Consider the following 17498-nt stretch of genomic DNA (forward strand, 5'->3'; position numbering starts at 1 on the left):
AAATTGTGAATTAAATTCCACAGATTAGTAGAGTAGAATTATGTATCTTGATTTAGATTAAAATTTCTTAAGCATTTGCAATTCTATCACCATAATTATACAACTCAACCCATTATTGGGTGTGAGAGCCACCTTTCTCTTAGAACTATGCCACTCCTTTGCGACTTCAAACTTGTTGATAGGGCATATTTATGAAGAAATACTTTCCCATGTTTGAGCTGAGTGATCAATAAAGTAAATGCATGGAGTGGTTGGGGAAGGAGCATTTACAAACTAGGCACGTTTGTGAGGATTGGGATAGGGAATACTAGAATATGTGAGATTGTGTGAGGAGTTAGAAGTAGAAAAATTCATAAGATGCAACTAGGGTGGTGGGAAATATGAGTTTGTGACATAGGGCAAAGAGGAATTTGTTGGACATTGGATAAACCAACGCTCCTTGAGTGTTTTGTGACATGGACTAACAGCCTCTCGTGGATCCTTATCTCTGGCGATGCGATCGTTGACTAACACCTGCAGGTTTTGGTTTAATGACAATCGTGATTCCCAATAGAATTCCCCGATCCCAACCACATAATCTTTCTAGACAATTGATGTGAAAAAGAAAAAGGGTTAATTGGTTTACCCAAAGAGCTAGGGAAACAAAAATTCAAAATTATTAGAACTAGAAGATATATAAAGGAAGTCTAAGGAACTACTTGATGTGGCACTGACTATATAGAACTAAACCTTTTCATGAGGAACCATAAAACTCATTGTAAATCTCTTTCCATGTGAAAATAAGTTCTTCTCCTATGTAGGATGATAGCACCATGTAGCATGAGTGTTTGCCACCTTCTGAAATGACTAATACATATGCGAAGGCTAGGCCAAACTGGGACATTTAGTGACCAAAAAAAACATAGCAATCCCAACCAAGATATGATAAATCCCTAAGTGAAATGTCACATTAAACCAATATCGAAATGAGCATCCTCCACCGTCATAAAACAATTAAAAGCCATATAAAACCATGGGAGGAGTAGTAAATGTTTCATTTGGAAAGATGCATTTCCACGTCTACTCTCTTGAGTCTCTAGTAGGATAGTGATAATACAACATCCACTTATTGTGGATTATACAATCCATCCTAAAATAGTTATACAATAATTATACATAAAATAAATAGTAAAAATATGTTAAAGTTTTCAAAATAAATAAATTAAAATATCTAATATACAAATATAATTTTAACTATTATTAATTTTATCAAACAATACTTAACATAGATATAATTGAAAAATATTCCCAAAATATAAATAAAATAAACTTATAATTTCAATTATAACTACAATACTTATTAATACTCAAGGAAAGTGTAAATAATATTTAATGGTTTAAATAATGTAGTACATGGAAATTTATTGTAAAAAACTTTTGAAGAAAGTGGTTTAAATAATGCGTAACATGGAAATTTAATGTAATCATTGTCTTCTTTTTACATGAGTAAAATAACGAAAATCCTTTTGGATAAAAGAGTATAACTTCTATTATTCGTAGATGGGTAAATGTGTTAATTTTTGTTTTTCCCTCCTTAAGATAGAGCATTATATTTTTGTAGTTAATTTAATTTGTTATAATATTGGTTTAAAAATAATGAAATAGTATTGATTTTCAATCAGTAATTTTTTTTATAGACAAATATGGATTTATGAAATAAATTAACAATGAATAATTATCGTATACAAAAAGTTTAAATTTTCCAATGATATTTTAAATTCAAAACTTTATATATATATTATTTACAAAATAAACCACATAATTCTAAAGTCTATAAATGAATAATTAATTATGAATTTTTAAATTAATATTATGAATTTTTAAATTAATAATATTACATATGTACTTTTACTTAATTTTATATTATATTTTAAAATTCAATATTTTACCATTTTTAAATTTGATATTTATATTTTCAAATTGTAATTTCACACATTTTAAATTAATAATACAAGCTTTTCTTTATTAAAAAAATATGACTATAATTTTGTTTCTAAATTCTTTTGTATTAATATCTCCATTAAGAGGTGAGATTTCAATATTTAACTCTACTCTTAATGGGTTTTTGTTATTTATATCTCCTTTAAAAGGTGAGATTTCAATATTTAACTCTACTCTTAATGGATTCTTGTCATTTACTAGTTTTTTAACTTCAAAAATAGTTCTCTCTTAAGCATAAAATCTTTGTCCACGACATTCTTTTTCTCCTTTGCGGAAACAAACTTTTCATTTCCTCCGGCATTGTTAATTGGATGAGCTAAGAATGTACTTTGAAACGGATGATAAAAGAAAATTTTAATGTGATCTTTTTATTGGTGTAACACAATGGTGAAGAATGCTCGCGTAAATTTGTCAAATGGATGGTGTGACACTACTGATTATGTAAATAATAGTTATTTACTTTCTTTTATTATGCAAAGACATGGTAACTCGTTATAGGTTGGTAAACGAACTTGAAAACAAAAGTATATTTATCATTATTTCATTGTGTTGTTATTTTATAGGGGAAAAGATTTTAAAAGGAAAATCTTTAGTTTCTAGGTAGTTAGACAGTTATCTTTTTCCTGGGATTAAAAGAAATCTCTCAGTTGGATGAGGCCACAAGTGGCCTGAGGAAAGAGGAAAAAGAAGTGCTTGTGACAAGTGGCCTGAGGAAAGAGGAAAAAGAAGTGCTTGTGACAAGACGTTGTTCAAGCTGTCGAGTAGCGATTTGACTGGTTAAGTCTACGAAGGCATACATACTCTAGCCCCTTTGGTTTTGAACCGTGACCTCTTAGGAGGAAACACATGCTCTTAACCATTCGGCACACTCAAGCTGTATCTACAAATGACGATCTGTGTGTTATTCCTTGTAAAAGAAAAGAAGTCTAAACAGATTGGTATATTGTTTCTTATGACTATTAGGTAAACAAAAAGAAACCAAGTTGACTGTTGAGAATAAATGTTCACAAGGGTAAAGAATATGCCATAAACCCTTTCTGTATTTGCATATAAAATTTGGCGAGTAGACTTCTTTTGTGAGATATACTTCCTCTCTTCGGTAAAATTAACTCTCTATGTTGGTTGAGTTTCTGGATATTAAAAGAAAGAGTCGGTATTAAGAAGAACTTAGACTCAAGTAATGCAATATGAGGGAGACAAATCTCTGAAAATTAAAATAATAATCGTAATAACTAATTCTTGCATGTACCAGGATACATGACTTCCAAAATATGTTGAAAATAATTATAGAGGGTTTCGATGGTTAGTTTTCCGATGGTGAGCCAATGGATTCCTTGGAAAATAGTCCCTCTCCACGTTAATAAGTAACTACACCAGAGTCATGTGGAACCAAACTGAGGAAATGTATGTGGTTTTTTCTGTAGCATCTATATAAGTAGAAGATTAAAACAATAACAATAATAAGAACAAACATGCAGGTGAATATTTCAAAAGAAACTCAGAGATCCAACACCCCGCATTGCGGGTAAAAAAAAGCAACGAAATCATAAAATATGTGCTAGCAAAACACACAATACGGAACAGAGAATGTTTGTAGCCAATATATAAACATATAACACTAAGTGACAGAGAACAATGTCCTATGCAGTTACCAAAAAAAATTGTTGTTACCACAGAGAAGAATCATGGATGGGTAAAGAATCCCAAGTAAGGCCAAGATAGAAGACTGCGAACAAAATTACCCTCGAACGAGTCTAGGGGAAACCCATCAAACTCAGAACAAGATGGTAACTATTTAAGAAGGAAAACAACTTAACCATTTACCAACAATACAAAATGGAAAGAGTACAAAATGCATGAATCATAAATAATATTCTTGATATGAACTTGATAATGACAGTCCATATAATTCCTTAAGAAGACAAATAGTTTCTTAACTAACAGGAAAGAGAACCTCTACTGCAAATACATTTTTTAATCAAAACTTGAATACTAAGAATCCACATGAGTAAAATATATGTTGACTTCTATAACAATACCACATTTAAATACCCTAAAAAATTACTTAGACCGTGATAGAAACATTCAAGGGGAGTAAAAGTAAAAGAAACCCCAAGAGGGATTTTTGTATGGTTGTTAAAATTCAACCAAAAATATACATAATCCATTTAAGTAATTGGGAGATATATTTGATGGCCCATCAACCTAAGACTACATGCAGAGAGCCAGTAAACCATGCAAGTCAGGCTCCTAACCTAGAACAAGGAACATTTTGGAATTAATAGAGGACGGATTGAGCTGACCACTGGAAAATAAGAAGGAAAATCAAGAATCCTTCCAAACCTGCAAACAAATAAAGAGACATATTACAAATAATCTCAGAGCGTCCACCTGAAATACTTAACTTGGGAAATGTTAAAAGAGTAATACCTGTAAAGACTGAGAGAGGAACTATGTAGGGAAAGTTGAACTCTAACACCCTCAAGACCATTGAAAGCAAGAAAAATATTGAACACCTTGCCGAGCTACAAGATAACAAATAAAAAAATAAATTAATATTTACCTTTGTGGAAGGAATAACTTGCACCGTCGTTGAGTTACCATTGCCGAGAACGACCATTGTGGTTATAGAATGATTACAATGAAATACTTCAGCAAAACCATAATGACACTAAACAACTGTGAACCAAGAAAAGCAGTAATTGATCTTACCATTTAGACAAAGCTCACTGAAGAGGACATGAAGGGCATGATTATTCCTTATTAGACAAAGCTCGCTGATGATGAGTAAACACTGCAACCATTATTCCTTATTGCTCATAGGTGATGGACAGAAGAAGCCGTCAGTGCTACCGCTGGTGGGCTTCATCTTGGAAAATGGGGGAACCCTGAAATGCCAAAGCCTCCCCAAAGATCCCACCAGATTGCTGCTGCACAGGAACTCCCCGGCATACATTTGCTCCACTCTCCTATCAACATCATGAAGGAAAATATCTGTGGATCCTTCCTTCTTCCTGTTACTGGCCATCACGGCTGCCGTGAAAATGGCAGACATTCTCCCGGGCGCGGCATCGAAGTAACCACGGTCATGATCATATCCCACTCCGTCTCGTAGATGAGCGCGGGCAAATTGGTGACAGCGAGCTCGCATTTGGAGGACCTCAAGGCCCGGGTGGGGCTGTAGGAGGATCCATTTCTTCTGTAGTTGTGCAGCAGGGCGTCCGCCATGGACATTTTCGTTTGGTATTGGACGTGATAAGTTTCAATTCCTGGTTGGCTCTCCACGACTTTCCGTATCCAATTGGAGTCCTCTTCCAGGAAAATGGTTTTGCCATGGGCATTGAGGGCATTCCAAAGGGGGCTGTCGTAGCCGAGGCCGAAGACGAAGAAATTGCAGGGGCTTCTCACATAAAGTACTTCCAGGGTGAGATTGATTTCAGCTTTCTTCCGGTGGCGCAGGATCCTGCTCGTCACGTAGTGCACAAGCGTCCTCGCAACCTCGCCCGGAAGCCACTGCTGGTCCCGCTCAACCCCATGACCGGATGAAAGCGGAGAAGAAAAGGTGCAGCCTTTAGCGCCTTTACTAAATTCAAAATAAAACGGAATTTGGAAAACGGTGGTAGACGAGGAAGCCAACGGAGGTTGCAGGAGGAGACGGGACAGGTCTGACCGTGGTCGCAGATACATTGAATATTGGAGCTTGCCGGAGGTAGGGTGATCGAGTAGCCGGAATATGCATGGAGATGTATGGCTTTCATATGCAGATGTATCATGCCTTCAGATGCACGAATGTCCTGTCACAGGTACTTAGGGCTCATTTATGTTTCTATAGGATTGGAAATAGGAACTGCCTGAGCTAATATGAGCGTATAGCGACTCTGCCTTCATCAATGCCGTAAACTGCAATATAACTGTTCACCACCAGACACGACAAACACTCATCAATCCTCTGTCCAGTCCACACGATATCCTTCTGGATACGGGCTTCACAACTTAAAAAATTGCAGAAACAACACCATACGTCTCTTGAGTTTGGAGAACGAATAAATCAATTATTGACTTTATTTTGGGAAAATTAACACATTATTCTCAGGGTGTAGCACCATTTTTCCACGAGTTTGTTGGATCTGATTTTGTCTCAAAATATTAATTATTTTGATTGGTCCGAAGGTATTCAACTTATCATACAGAAGACGGTGTGGCCTACCGACACAGAAGGTCATTGGCACGTTGTCTATACCATCGAATATGTCCAACGTTGATGTCATTTCAAATCTTTACTTTGGCGGTGTGGGTGCTCCTGCATCAGATTACAGCAAAGCAGGTAACATCAAACCAGCTTTGGCCGGTAAAATACTGCCATCTATGAACTGTCAAGTTTAATATTTTTCTTCAATTGAAGTTTATATTTATTTCATTTTTTAACTTTTTTATGATTCCAAATTTTAAGATGAATCGATACTCATGGCAGTATTATTAAAAACGTAATATGAGCCCACCGTGTTCGTTCTGTCGCAGTCATTTCACTGGAAAATGCAGTTGTCTATAAAGCGACTTTTTGAAAGTCTTTCCGGCGGGTTTTTCAGGTCGAAATCCGGCAGGAATTTATTGGAATCGCAAGTTTGATAGTCACAAGTTTGATAGCTAGTTTCTGCACAATGAAAGCGTCCCAGGGATTTCCAGGGTGCTGAATCCAAATATGCAGTTAAAAAACCATTTTAACTGCAACAAATCAAGATTTAACCTCAATTTCTTCCGCAGGATTCCGTCACCGAAATCTCCAAAAAATCGCATTATAGACAACTCCCTGGAAAATAGTCAAAAACACACACATGAACAAGAAAAGTGTACTTTCAAAGTGTGAATGCAGTGCAAAGTGTACTTTCAAAGTGTGAATGCAGTGCGAATTTTGGCTTATGTAAATATTAGCAAATTGTTTGCAACTTTGAAAGTTACAAATTTTAGTAGGTAAAAAGTAGTTAGTGAAAAGGTGTTTGGTTAAGATATTTTTAGTTGAAAATTTAATCATAAATATGAATTTTGAGTTTGTGCGGTCAAATTATTTTTGAATGGTAATTTCCCAAACCATATGAATAAGAGTTTGGTGTGGTCAAAATACCTTTGAATTGTAATTTCCGAAATCATAGCAAATTTTTTATAATTTTGAAAGTTTCACATTTTGGTAATTATAAGTATAAAGTAGTTTGTGAAAAGGTGTTTGGTTAAGATATTTTATGGTGAAAATCTAATTATAAATATGATTATGAGTTGGTGTGGTAAAAATATTTTTGAATTGTAATTTTCTAAACCATAAGTTAATTTAGTTAATTTGCAGATAAATAGAAAATTAAAAAATATATATTCTCTTTTTATTGAGTTAAAAAATTAATATCCATTTAAATATTTTTTTAATAATTTTAGAAAGAAAATGCTTAACATTTATTTATAAAAGAATAATTATTATTATATTTGTATTAATGAAAAAAAATTTATAAATAATATAATAATTTATATATTTAATTTTTTGTTATTTTATCATGTCTATGTTCTTACTTATTAAAATATTATAGGGTTTTTAAAACGGGAGGAAAAAACATTGGAACACCAAAAGGTAAGTTGAGAGATTCCCCCTCATAATTATGGTTGTATCAATTGGCCATGTGTTTTTGCAATTATCATGCAGTTGAGTTGTTCAAGGAGATCTCCTAAGTAAGTTGTTCACAACTTCGCCCATTGACATTCAAGCGGATCCTTCTTTGTTGCATCATCAGTAGTTCTGCCTCATTCTCTTATCAAAGATCTGTCAATCTAGTCACAAAACCTGTGAATTCCCTTCTCAAGAAACTTGGGTCTATACATCATTTTTTTTTTCACCCAATAATCATAGTTCCCATGTTGCACAACCTTACTATTGTACTCCTTACTTTGAAACATTTCCTCTATCACACTTGAAACTTTGTTTTTGTAGATCTATCTTTGGCCCTCTAGGCTTAGTATTTGAGCTCTGCTCTGATAGTTTCATTTTTTTTCTTGAGCCCATATAGTACAAATGTTGAACTTTTAGCTTTGATGTCATTTGTAATATACTCAACTCTTAAACCTTGATTAAAGTTGCAGGATATCCAATGCCAACCTCCTATGTCACCTTAAAAAAGTGAGGTTATCAAAATTCCCCTTCCTATGATTACTTTGAAACTCATTTATAATACTTTCATTTTCTTCTACACATCGAGAGCTTTCCAATAGTGTAAATTTCATCCAATTCTGAACTTAGGACACAAATTTATGCCCACTTGAAGATTGCCCTCCAAAGCCACATCAACACCCTTTCCCATATGTTGCTATTGTGAATTTCTTTGTCACCTACCATAATGGCTTATCTAAGTCATTGATTGTTCTATCAGCGTTTAGCCTACCGACATTACTTCTTCGGTCTAACTTTTGTTATAAGGTTTCCACCCACCTCAAATGTGGGCCATCATTTAATAGATCCCAACCTCTCTGTGAATTTTCATCCCCTAATGGACTCACCATTTTCTATTACTGTTGGCCCCAAAATTTGCTCCAATTCTTTTCGATGTGTGACACCCGACATGTCGAAAGGTCAACATACTTCAATCATGTGATTAAACTCGATCTTTTTCAATTAAGGAGGAACTTCAATTATCCACCCAACCATAGGCCAGATAGACTGCAATATTTCTTGTAGCTGACTACTCTCAAGCTAGGTCCAAACTCTTAGGGGATGTTTGTTCAAGGGAATCACACCAAGGGAAAAGTCACACACTCAAGAGGTGAAATCCATTGTCTAAGCCACTTATCTAATGTCTCTAACAATAAGTGCCACAATGACTCTCTCACTCCCTTGAGCTCAAACACAAGGCTTCAACCCAAGGTCAAGTCCAACTCAGTCTTTTCATTTGGCTCTAGGAGCTCCTTGGTCCCTCTCTTCCAAACTTTTACCATCTCACTCCTCTACTCCTCGGTGTCTGTTCTCATTTGTAGGCTACCTAAGTGAATGTCTTTGTCCTCCTTTTTCAACTTAGAGCTCCTTCTTTCTTTTTCCAATGGCTCAATGCCCATCTTCCCCCCTACTCTATTGTTCCGCATCGTTTATTTTTGTGTGTTATATGTTCACTTTCGTCCAATCACATCCTTTCATTTGTCAAGTGATGGTTTGGTCTTTTACACCACCTCCTCCCTCTTCAGGTGAGGGTGTTGTCTCCACTTCTCCACTATATCTTCCCGGGCTTCCTTTCCCTTTGCCTCCATCCACAAGGAGGAACAAGGATGGTTTCATCCTCCACCCACGCTACCCACTCTGAAACCTTTTAATGCTTGTTATCGCAAGTTGGCAGTTAGTGAGGGAAATGTTAAAGAGATTAAATGCCACTAGTATGGGCCTACCCAATAGGCACACAATGGTGTAACCAACATGCAAGAAATGCAACCCCCTCAGAACCTTCAATATGTGTGTCCCTCCATTAAATATAGCCAATTAAAATTCACATTTAATTTATTTTATATTTGCAACATAATGTCTCAGCCAACCATGGCCTCCATGCTAGCATTACATAGACACAATTTTAACATTACAAAAACAAGGGTAAGGTGAGAGATGTTACAGCTTGAACCATTCAAGTCGATAACTTTGGGTGGCACTAGTCACTGCCATAATAAGACTTGAATGGTCACATAAACTAACTTGGAAGTATATATTTGCTCGTGTTGAAAAATAACCTTATTGTACAATTATTATTGTTTTCCATTGACCTTCAATGCTAGGAGGTCACATAGATCTTAAATCTCATAGATTGTGAGACATATTGGTCATTTCCTATTTCCAATTTATGGTTTTTAGATATATGCCTATATTGTACATCTTTCTCTTAGAGTGACCTCCAACTTATATGGAGTCTGGACTTTGTTTTCTCCTAATGCATGTAGTTGGTTCACTTCACACTCACTTTTTTCATTATATTTCCATACAAGCCACTTAAGCTACCCCAATTTTGGATTGACATTAATACTATATTGCATCCATCTTATCTTATATGCTTGTATTATGTATATTCGCTATCAATTATTTCCTTTCCTTTTCCATCTCACATGAGCCAACCAGTTATGGAAAATATATATTATTATTTTTCAATCTAGTCAATTGGATAAGAATAATGTGATATTCAATGGATATGATTAATGGGTAGTAAAACTAATCTTTGGCTAATTTCTTGCCATGTATTAGACCTTAACTGGAATAATTAAGCCCTAAGGCGCCAAACCCACCCATGACATGGATACTTTGTTGATATGGCAGTGCCATGTGTTGGGTCATTGTTCAGGAAACAGGGCATTGGTGGCTAAGGATGGGGAACCATGTGTTCTGAGAAATTCCTTGAACATGCATCAAAATATAGATGAAAATCACACTAGGTCATAAAATAAAAAAGATGTCAGGGCACTAAATAAAAGGACAAAAAAATGATAATTGTTTAGTAATTTCTAAGGATACAACAAATTTTATCCATATCGTTGAAACTAATCATTATATTTAAACACCATATATAGTAGTAATGTAAAGCTTCTTTAATAAACACCTTACTCTTAGCCAACTTCTCATTCATTTTTATTTTTCTTCACTCCAAATTACGCCCATTTTATGTTTCCCAATAGATTTTTTTCCCTTTCTCAATGAATGGAGGTTTGTCACACTAACACACTCACTAAGTGCTAGGTCTTTAGAAATAAGCTTAGTACATGCATCAAAACATAGTCTTTAGAAATAAGCTTAGTACATGCATTAAAACATAGTTCTTTTGTTTGGTGCCTTTTTAATTCAGTCAAATTTATAATTTTCCTTTTCAAAATTTTGCTCAATTTTTTTTGTCAAAAACTTAAGGACTATGATTGGTATATTTTACTTAGTTAGCAAAAGAAACCTACATCACTTGAACTTGGTCTTTACTTCAATGTTTATGAACTCTAACTATGTTAACAATAAAGGAATATATCTTCACTTTAATTAACATTAAATGAATATATTTTCGATATTTGTAAATTACACACTTATTAATAATTATTAATCAAAATTTAGATTTGAAAATAAAAATGTACTTTTAGATACTAACTACACTAATACATAAAAACCACATAAACTTATGATAACAACGAGAAAAATACCACATAGACATATAACTTATAATGACAACAAATACATTATAGCTTATAATGACAGCAAATACATAAAAACCACATGAACTTATAGTGACAACAAGAGAAATGCCACATAGACATATCACATCAAAAAAAATACATAAATTTGAAATGGACAACTTAAATAAAAAATAATACATAAATTTGAAATGGACAACTTAAATGTATCTCGAAACCTAACACACTGGGTTGAAAAATATGGCATTTATGCTCCTTTTACATTTCTACATTCAACTCTCATAAAAAGTTAGTTTATTTATGAAAGAATTAGCACAGAAGTGCATGTTAGGCCCGAATATAGGATAAAGCCAACCTTCAATTTTGTTGAGAATGGAAATATATTGCTTACTCAATCCATAAATGAGGAATTAGATATTATTGGTTGGTTACATTTATATCAAATATTACCTAACTATATCTAAATTTTCAAACTCATAAAGTTAGAGTTGGTTAATAGCATCCTAAATTACGGAAATAAAGGACTCATAAAGTTAGAGTTGGTTAATGGCATCCTAAATTACGGAAATAAAGGACTCATAAAGTTAGAGTTGGTTAATAGCATCCTAAATTACGGAAATAAAGGATTTAGACTAGATTATTTATATGATAACATATACACAGGTAAACTCTCAAACCCATCAACTTAAAAGTTAGTTAATAGAATCATAAATTGGCGAAATATATTGTTATTGATACATTATGAAAATAATGGGTATTATAGTATTAACAGATATGATAAATGACTATCATTCTACCGATTACATAGATTCAACTTGATAAATGTGATTTGAAAAAAATTACCGTTATAGTAAATTATCTTAGAATTAATTTTATTTATTATACTAAATTATATTAGAATTAATTTAAATTAGCAAATAAAAATAAATTTAGTTTTTCGAGTAAAATTTATTGTAAATTAATATTTTTATATTATTTTTAAATATTTTTTTTAGATAATATTTATTTAACAAAATCAATAGGATTAACATTAAAAATATATTTGACTGTAAGTTTTCAGAGAGTTTGTCATAGTGTTAATCTTTTAAAAAGTCAATGTTTTAAATTGTCTTGAGATGAATCTAACTGAGGATGTCCATGAGAAAATGAGCATTGTGACAAATTTTTCCAAAACCTATAATCAAACCACCTATTCACAACAATCTTAATGTGTCATTAAAGATATTATCGATATAATATAAGGAATCCATATATTTATAAGTGATAACTCCAAAATAAATTTAATCCATCTTCACATATTTAAATCAAAGATGGAGAGTAGGTTAGTGCTTTAATATTGTCATACAAATTGTTTTAGGTCACTATTTAATCTAATGTTAAAAAATTATAATAAAGATAAATCTAATAAATAATTATATTAGATTGAGTGGCTGTAATAATTAAGAACATAAAATCTAATTACTATAAATAAAGAAAAAACTAAACTTCACTTTACTTAGTTTTCTTTATCAAAATTAAATCCAAAGAGTGATGAGAGTAACAATTTAAATCCAGAGAGTGATGAGAGTAACCGTACATCTTCATCTTTATAAACTTTAGCAGGAATTAGCATGGATAAGAAAAAACTTCACTTCACTGGATTTCCTCCATTGTTTGATAGATAAAACTTTATTTTAGTGAAAATGGAGTAACGCACATATTTTTCAAGAATCCAGGCCGCCTTTTGCCTCCATTCTGATTCACATATTGGCATATTTCGACATTTCTGGATAACTTTGATCTATAGTTTCTTTAAAAATCTGTTTATCTGGCTTTCATGTTTCTCATGTTTCTTGGTTTTTTGTGGGAGTTCAACATCTTTGATATATCTCTATGCATTATGGAAGATGTTTTATTGCTGCTAAATTTAAAAATCTGTAAGCAATTGGATTGACAAAGGTTATTCTCTTTTGGGGGGTATCTGTTTATCTGCCACCTAGACATTTTCTGAACTCTGTTTCAGGACTGGATGGTCTCTTTGTTATGTATGCAGAATATTATATTTTCTTAATATAATCTATAATGATTTTCACTCTTAAAAAATTTCATCTCTTAATTTCTGAATCATGGTACAATTCTTCGTTAAAATATCCATGGAGGATGTTAGGTTGAAAACCATTTGGTTATGATTTAGCTAAGGAGTGATAATTCCTTGTAAAATTTGCTGTAATTAAAATGGTTTTGCATTCTTTGCATTCCCATGACAGAAGGGAGGCCTAGTGAGCAATGAGTAGTACGAGTGAAAGTAATAATAAGGCTCCTCTGTTGAGCTTGTGTAGAACAACACTAGCCCTCCCGGTTCCATAACAAGCTTATAGGGTTCAGCGCTTGTATTCGTCGCAGATGAATTCGAAACCAGGGCCTGCCCCTTTTTCAACCCCTGCCCAGGCACGAGCGTGTCAGTGGGATAATCCCAGCTCTGCCACACCAGATTCGAACCCGCAGACACAAGCGAAGAATTCATGGTATTATAGATCTGCAGATTACCACTCTCCGCCATTAAAATGCCTTTAGACTTACCAAATACTGATATTACAGACCACGGTTCAGTCCGAGTCTTCCAGTACCATGTCCCCCATTACTTCCCAGCTTAACCATCGCGCCTTCGGCAACCATCCTGTTCCTGTTTGCAGTCCAAATCTCCATTGCACTAAGTGAGGTGAGATCCAATCCCAAGACACCAGACAGAACAGCTTTGCCAGAATAATTAATGTTAATGAATCCATCCCTCCACATCACCACCAAATGATGATTGTTTCCAGCAGAATATGCGCGTATAGCGACAGTGCGTCATCAATGCCTTAAACTGCAAGGCAACTGCTCACCAAACCCGACAAACCCACATCAATCCTCTCGCCACTCCACACGATATCCTTCTGGATATGGGTTTCACAATTTAAAAAATTGCAGAAATAACATTATTTCCCTTGAGTTTTGGTAAACGATTGAATCAAGAAATGAACATATTTATACATAACTGACCGGATTTTGGTAAAATTAACACATTAGTTCATTAGTTTCAGGGTGTAGCACCATTTTTCCACGAGTAGTTGGATCTGATTTTGTCTCAAATATTGATTGGCTCGAAGGCATTCAACTTATAATATATTTTCCACGAGTAGTTGGATCTGATTTTGTCCCAAATATTGATTGGCTTGAAGGCATTCAACGTATAATATGGAAGACGGGTAGCCTACCGACAGAGGAGGTCATTGGCTTGAAGGCATTCAACGTATAATATAGAAGACGGGGTAGCCTACCGACAGAGGAGATCGTTAACACGTTGTGTAGAGCATCGAATGTGTCCAACATTGATGTCATTTCAAATCATTTCTTGGGCGGTGTGGGTGCTCATCCATCAGATTACAGCAATGCAAGTAACATCGGATCAGCTTTGATTGATAAAAGTTATATTTATGAAGCTTTGAGTTCATTTCGATTGTTGATTCGTTGTCTAATATTTTATAATCATATAGATATAGATGTGTCCATAATCATATAGATATAGATATGGACACAGTCAAATAATTAGACTTATATCAAATATTAATCATATAGATGTAGATATAGATATGGACGCAGTCAAATAATTAGACTTATATCAACTTGATTGCTAAATATTAACAAAATTAATAATAAAAATAAAAATACTTTATGAAATATAAAATTCAATATTTTTATCCATTAAAATTTACATTTCCTTCAAATTTCGTTGTTTTTTAACTTAAGCTTAATATTCGAGTTTTTGATACGAATGGTCAAAAATCCACCCGTGAACAAGAAAAAGTGTACTTTGAACGAGTGAATGCAGTGCAGAAATTTGTAAAAGCCAGTTTTTTACTATAATTGAGGATTTTTAAAAGAGTAAATTGATTCTAAATATGGTTGAAATTATATAAATAAATAATAGGGGGTTAAAGTCATGAAACTCATTACACTATTTTGCTTTGAAATGATTATTATGTAAACATTAATTAATAGGTAAATATGAGTAAATTGTTTACCATTTTAAAAGTTATTAATTTAAATAGGTATAAAATAGTTGGTGAAGGTAGTATAAAATAATTAGTGAAAAGGTGTTTTGTTAAAATATTTTATAATGAATTTAAAAAAAAATAAAAAATAAATCAATAATTTATTAATATTTATTTAAAATAAAAATTTAATTATGATATTTGTATTATTTTCTTTAATTAATTAATGAAATCATGTTTAAATTAATTTCTAGGAACCAAACTTTTTTACCTCACCATTAAACCATATTCTTAAAAATTATTATATTTTTACTATAAAAACATTTTATAAATTATATAATAATTTATTCTATTTTTTAATATAAAATTAATATTTTAATAATCTGTGTTTTATATTTTCATTAAATTTTAATTTTAATATATTGAACCATACTCAAAATATTAATATTTTAATATAAAAACCATACTTTTAAATTTTGTTTTTAATGTTTTTATTATATTTCGATTTTAAAACTCTATAATAATATAATATTTTTAAAATAATTCAATTAATTATTTAAGTAAGCAACGAGAATCGAGGTCTTCTATATTTTAAAAAGGCGTAGTCATTTTATGCCACTAATTTAGGTAGGTATAAAATAGTTGGTTTTTAAAAATTATTAATTTAAGTGGGTATAAAATTATGCTTAAAATAATTCTCGTGGGAATCAAATATCTCCACTTAACTATTGGACCAAATTCTTAAAATCTATTATATTTATACTTACCAAAAGTATTTTATAAATTATATAGTAATTTATTTTATTTTTTAATACAAATTTGATATTTTTATATTTTGTGTTCCATATTTTCATTATTTTAATTTTAATATATTATAACACTATAATATTTTTAAATAATGATTCAAAATATTAATATTTTAAGGCATAACTTAACATGAGTCTTCTTCAAGATTTTTTTTGCTGTTTAAAATACATTTTTGAATGCATAAATAGATTTAACAGCCTTGAAAAGGGTTTGAGTATTTAAATGATGCAAATTAAACAATTCAAACTCAAGTTTTTAAAAATCTACGACATATTTTGATTAAAATTAACCAAAAAAATTGTCATGATAAAAAGTCATTTCGTCCATAAGTTACACTAAGTTACTTTATTTTCAAGACAAAAAAGCATAATTGTATTTATATAAGAGATATAAACATAGCATATATGGACAATGACATGAGAGAATATATGTCACATATAGATCTATCTAAGCAAATGATGGCGAGATCTTGCCGCAAAAACCTTGTGGCAAAAACCAAGCAAAAAGCCAAACAGACTGCCAACATCAATACTTTCTATATATATATATATATATATATATATATATATATATATATATATATATATATATATATATATATATATATATATATATATATATATATATATATATATCAATTTTAGAACTTTAAGATAATATAATATTTTTAAAATAATTCAATTAATTATTTTAATAAGCAACAAGAATAAGGGTCTATTACATTTTAAAAGAACGTAGTCTAACTTGGAAATAGCCATTTTCACCATAATTAATCAAAATCAAGCTATGCAATTTCAAATAAGAATGTGATTTTTTGTTGTTTAAAATGCATTTTTAAATGCATAAATAGATTCAATGCCTTGAAAAACCCCGGGGCACTCCAATTTTACATATTAAACAACTTAAACTCAATTTTTTAAAAGTCTCCACCAAATTTTGATTAAAATCAACCAAAAAATATGTCGTAAAAAAACTATTTAATTTATAAATTATACTAATCCTTTAAGAGTGTTATACAAATTTTTAAATAAATTTTTATTTTGTTTATTTATTAAAAAGTTATTAATATACAAGTTTTTAAATGAATTTTTATTCTGTTTTGTTTATTAAAAGGATATTTTTTTTTTCCGAAGAAAAAGCGAACTTTTTATTAAGGAGATAAAAAGTTACATTGCAGATGCAGAGCATTTCCATAAGAAGCTGCTTGCAGAACTAAGCATACAAAAAACACTTAAGGCTCCTTTCTGTAGATGAGACACAGAAAAGCAGAGCAGTCAAGCAGTTACAGTCCACTGTAGCAAACAGCAGTGACCCAAATAGAGCACGACCGAGCGATATAAACAACCCAGCAAAGCATGCAAAAGATCAAAAACATACCAACGGGCCTCCTCAACAGAGAGGAAAACAGCCCACCAAAAAAATAACCACGAGTTTTGGAACTGAAATATGTCTGAGTGATAAAAAAGTCTGTGCAAAAAAAATGTAAAGTCTAGAGTGCCGAAAGCAAAAAAACACCAGCTGATAAGG

At 32.1% G+C, this 17498-nt stretch overlaps 1 pseudogene across 1 annotated transcript; it reads right to left on the bottom strand.

Annotated features, from left to right (window-relative positions):
• Positions 1–4029: 4029 nt before the first annotated feature.
• Positions 4030–6111, bottom strand: LOC149190418 (arabinogalactan O-methyltransferase 1 pseudogene; annotated as a pseudogene). The gene is made up of 2 exons (XR_016256491.1): positions 4693–6111; positions 4030–4505 (listed from the first exon to the last, which is right to left on the bottom strand). The product of XR_016256491.1 is annotated as an arabinogalactan O-methyltransferase 1 pseudogene (transcript).
• Positions 6112–17498: the final 11387 nt, after the last annotated feature.

This window comes from Pinus tabuliformis, chromosome 3_1, assembly GCF_031772625.1.
Source record: "Pinus tabuliformis cultivar Carrire ecotype Pingquan chromosome 3_1, CPIR1, whole genome shotgun sequence".
NCBI lineage: Eukaryota > Viridiplantae > Streptophyta > Pinopsida > Pinales > Pinaceae > Pinus > Pinus tabuliformis.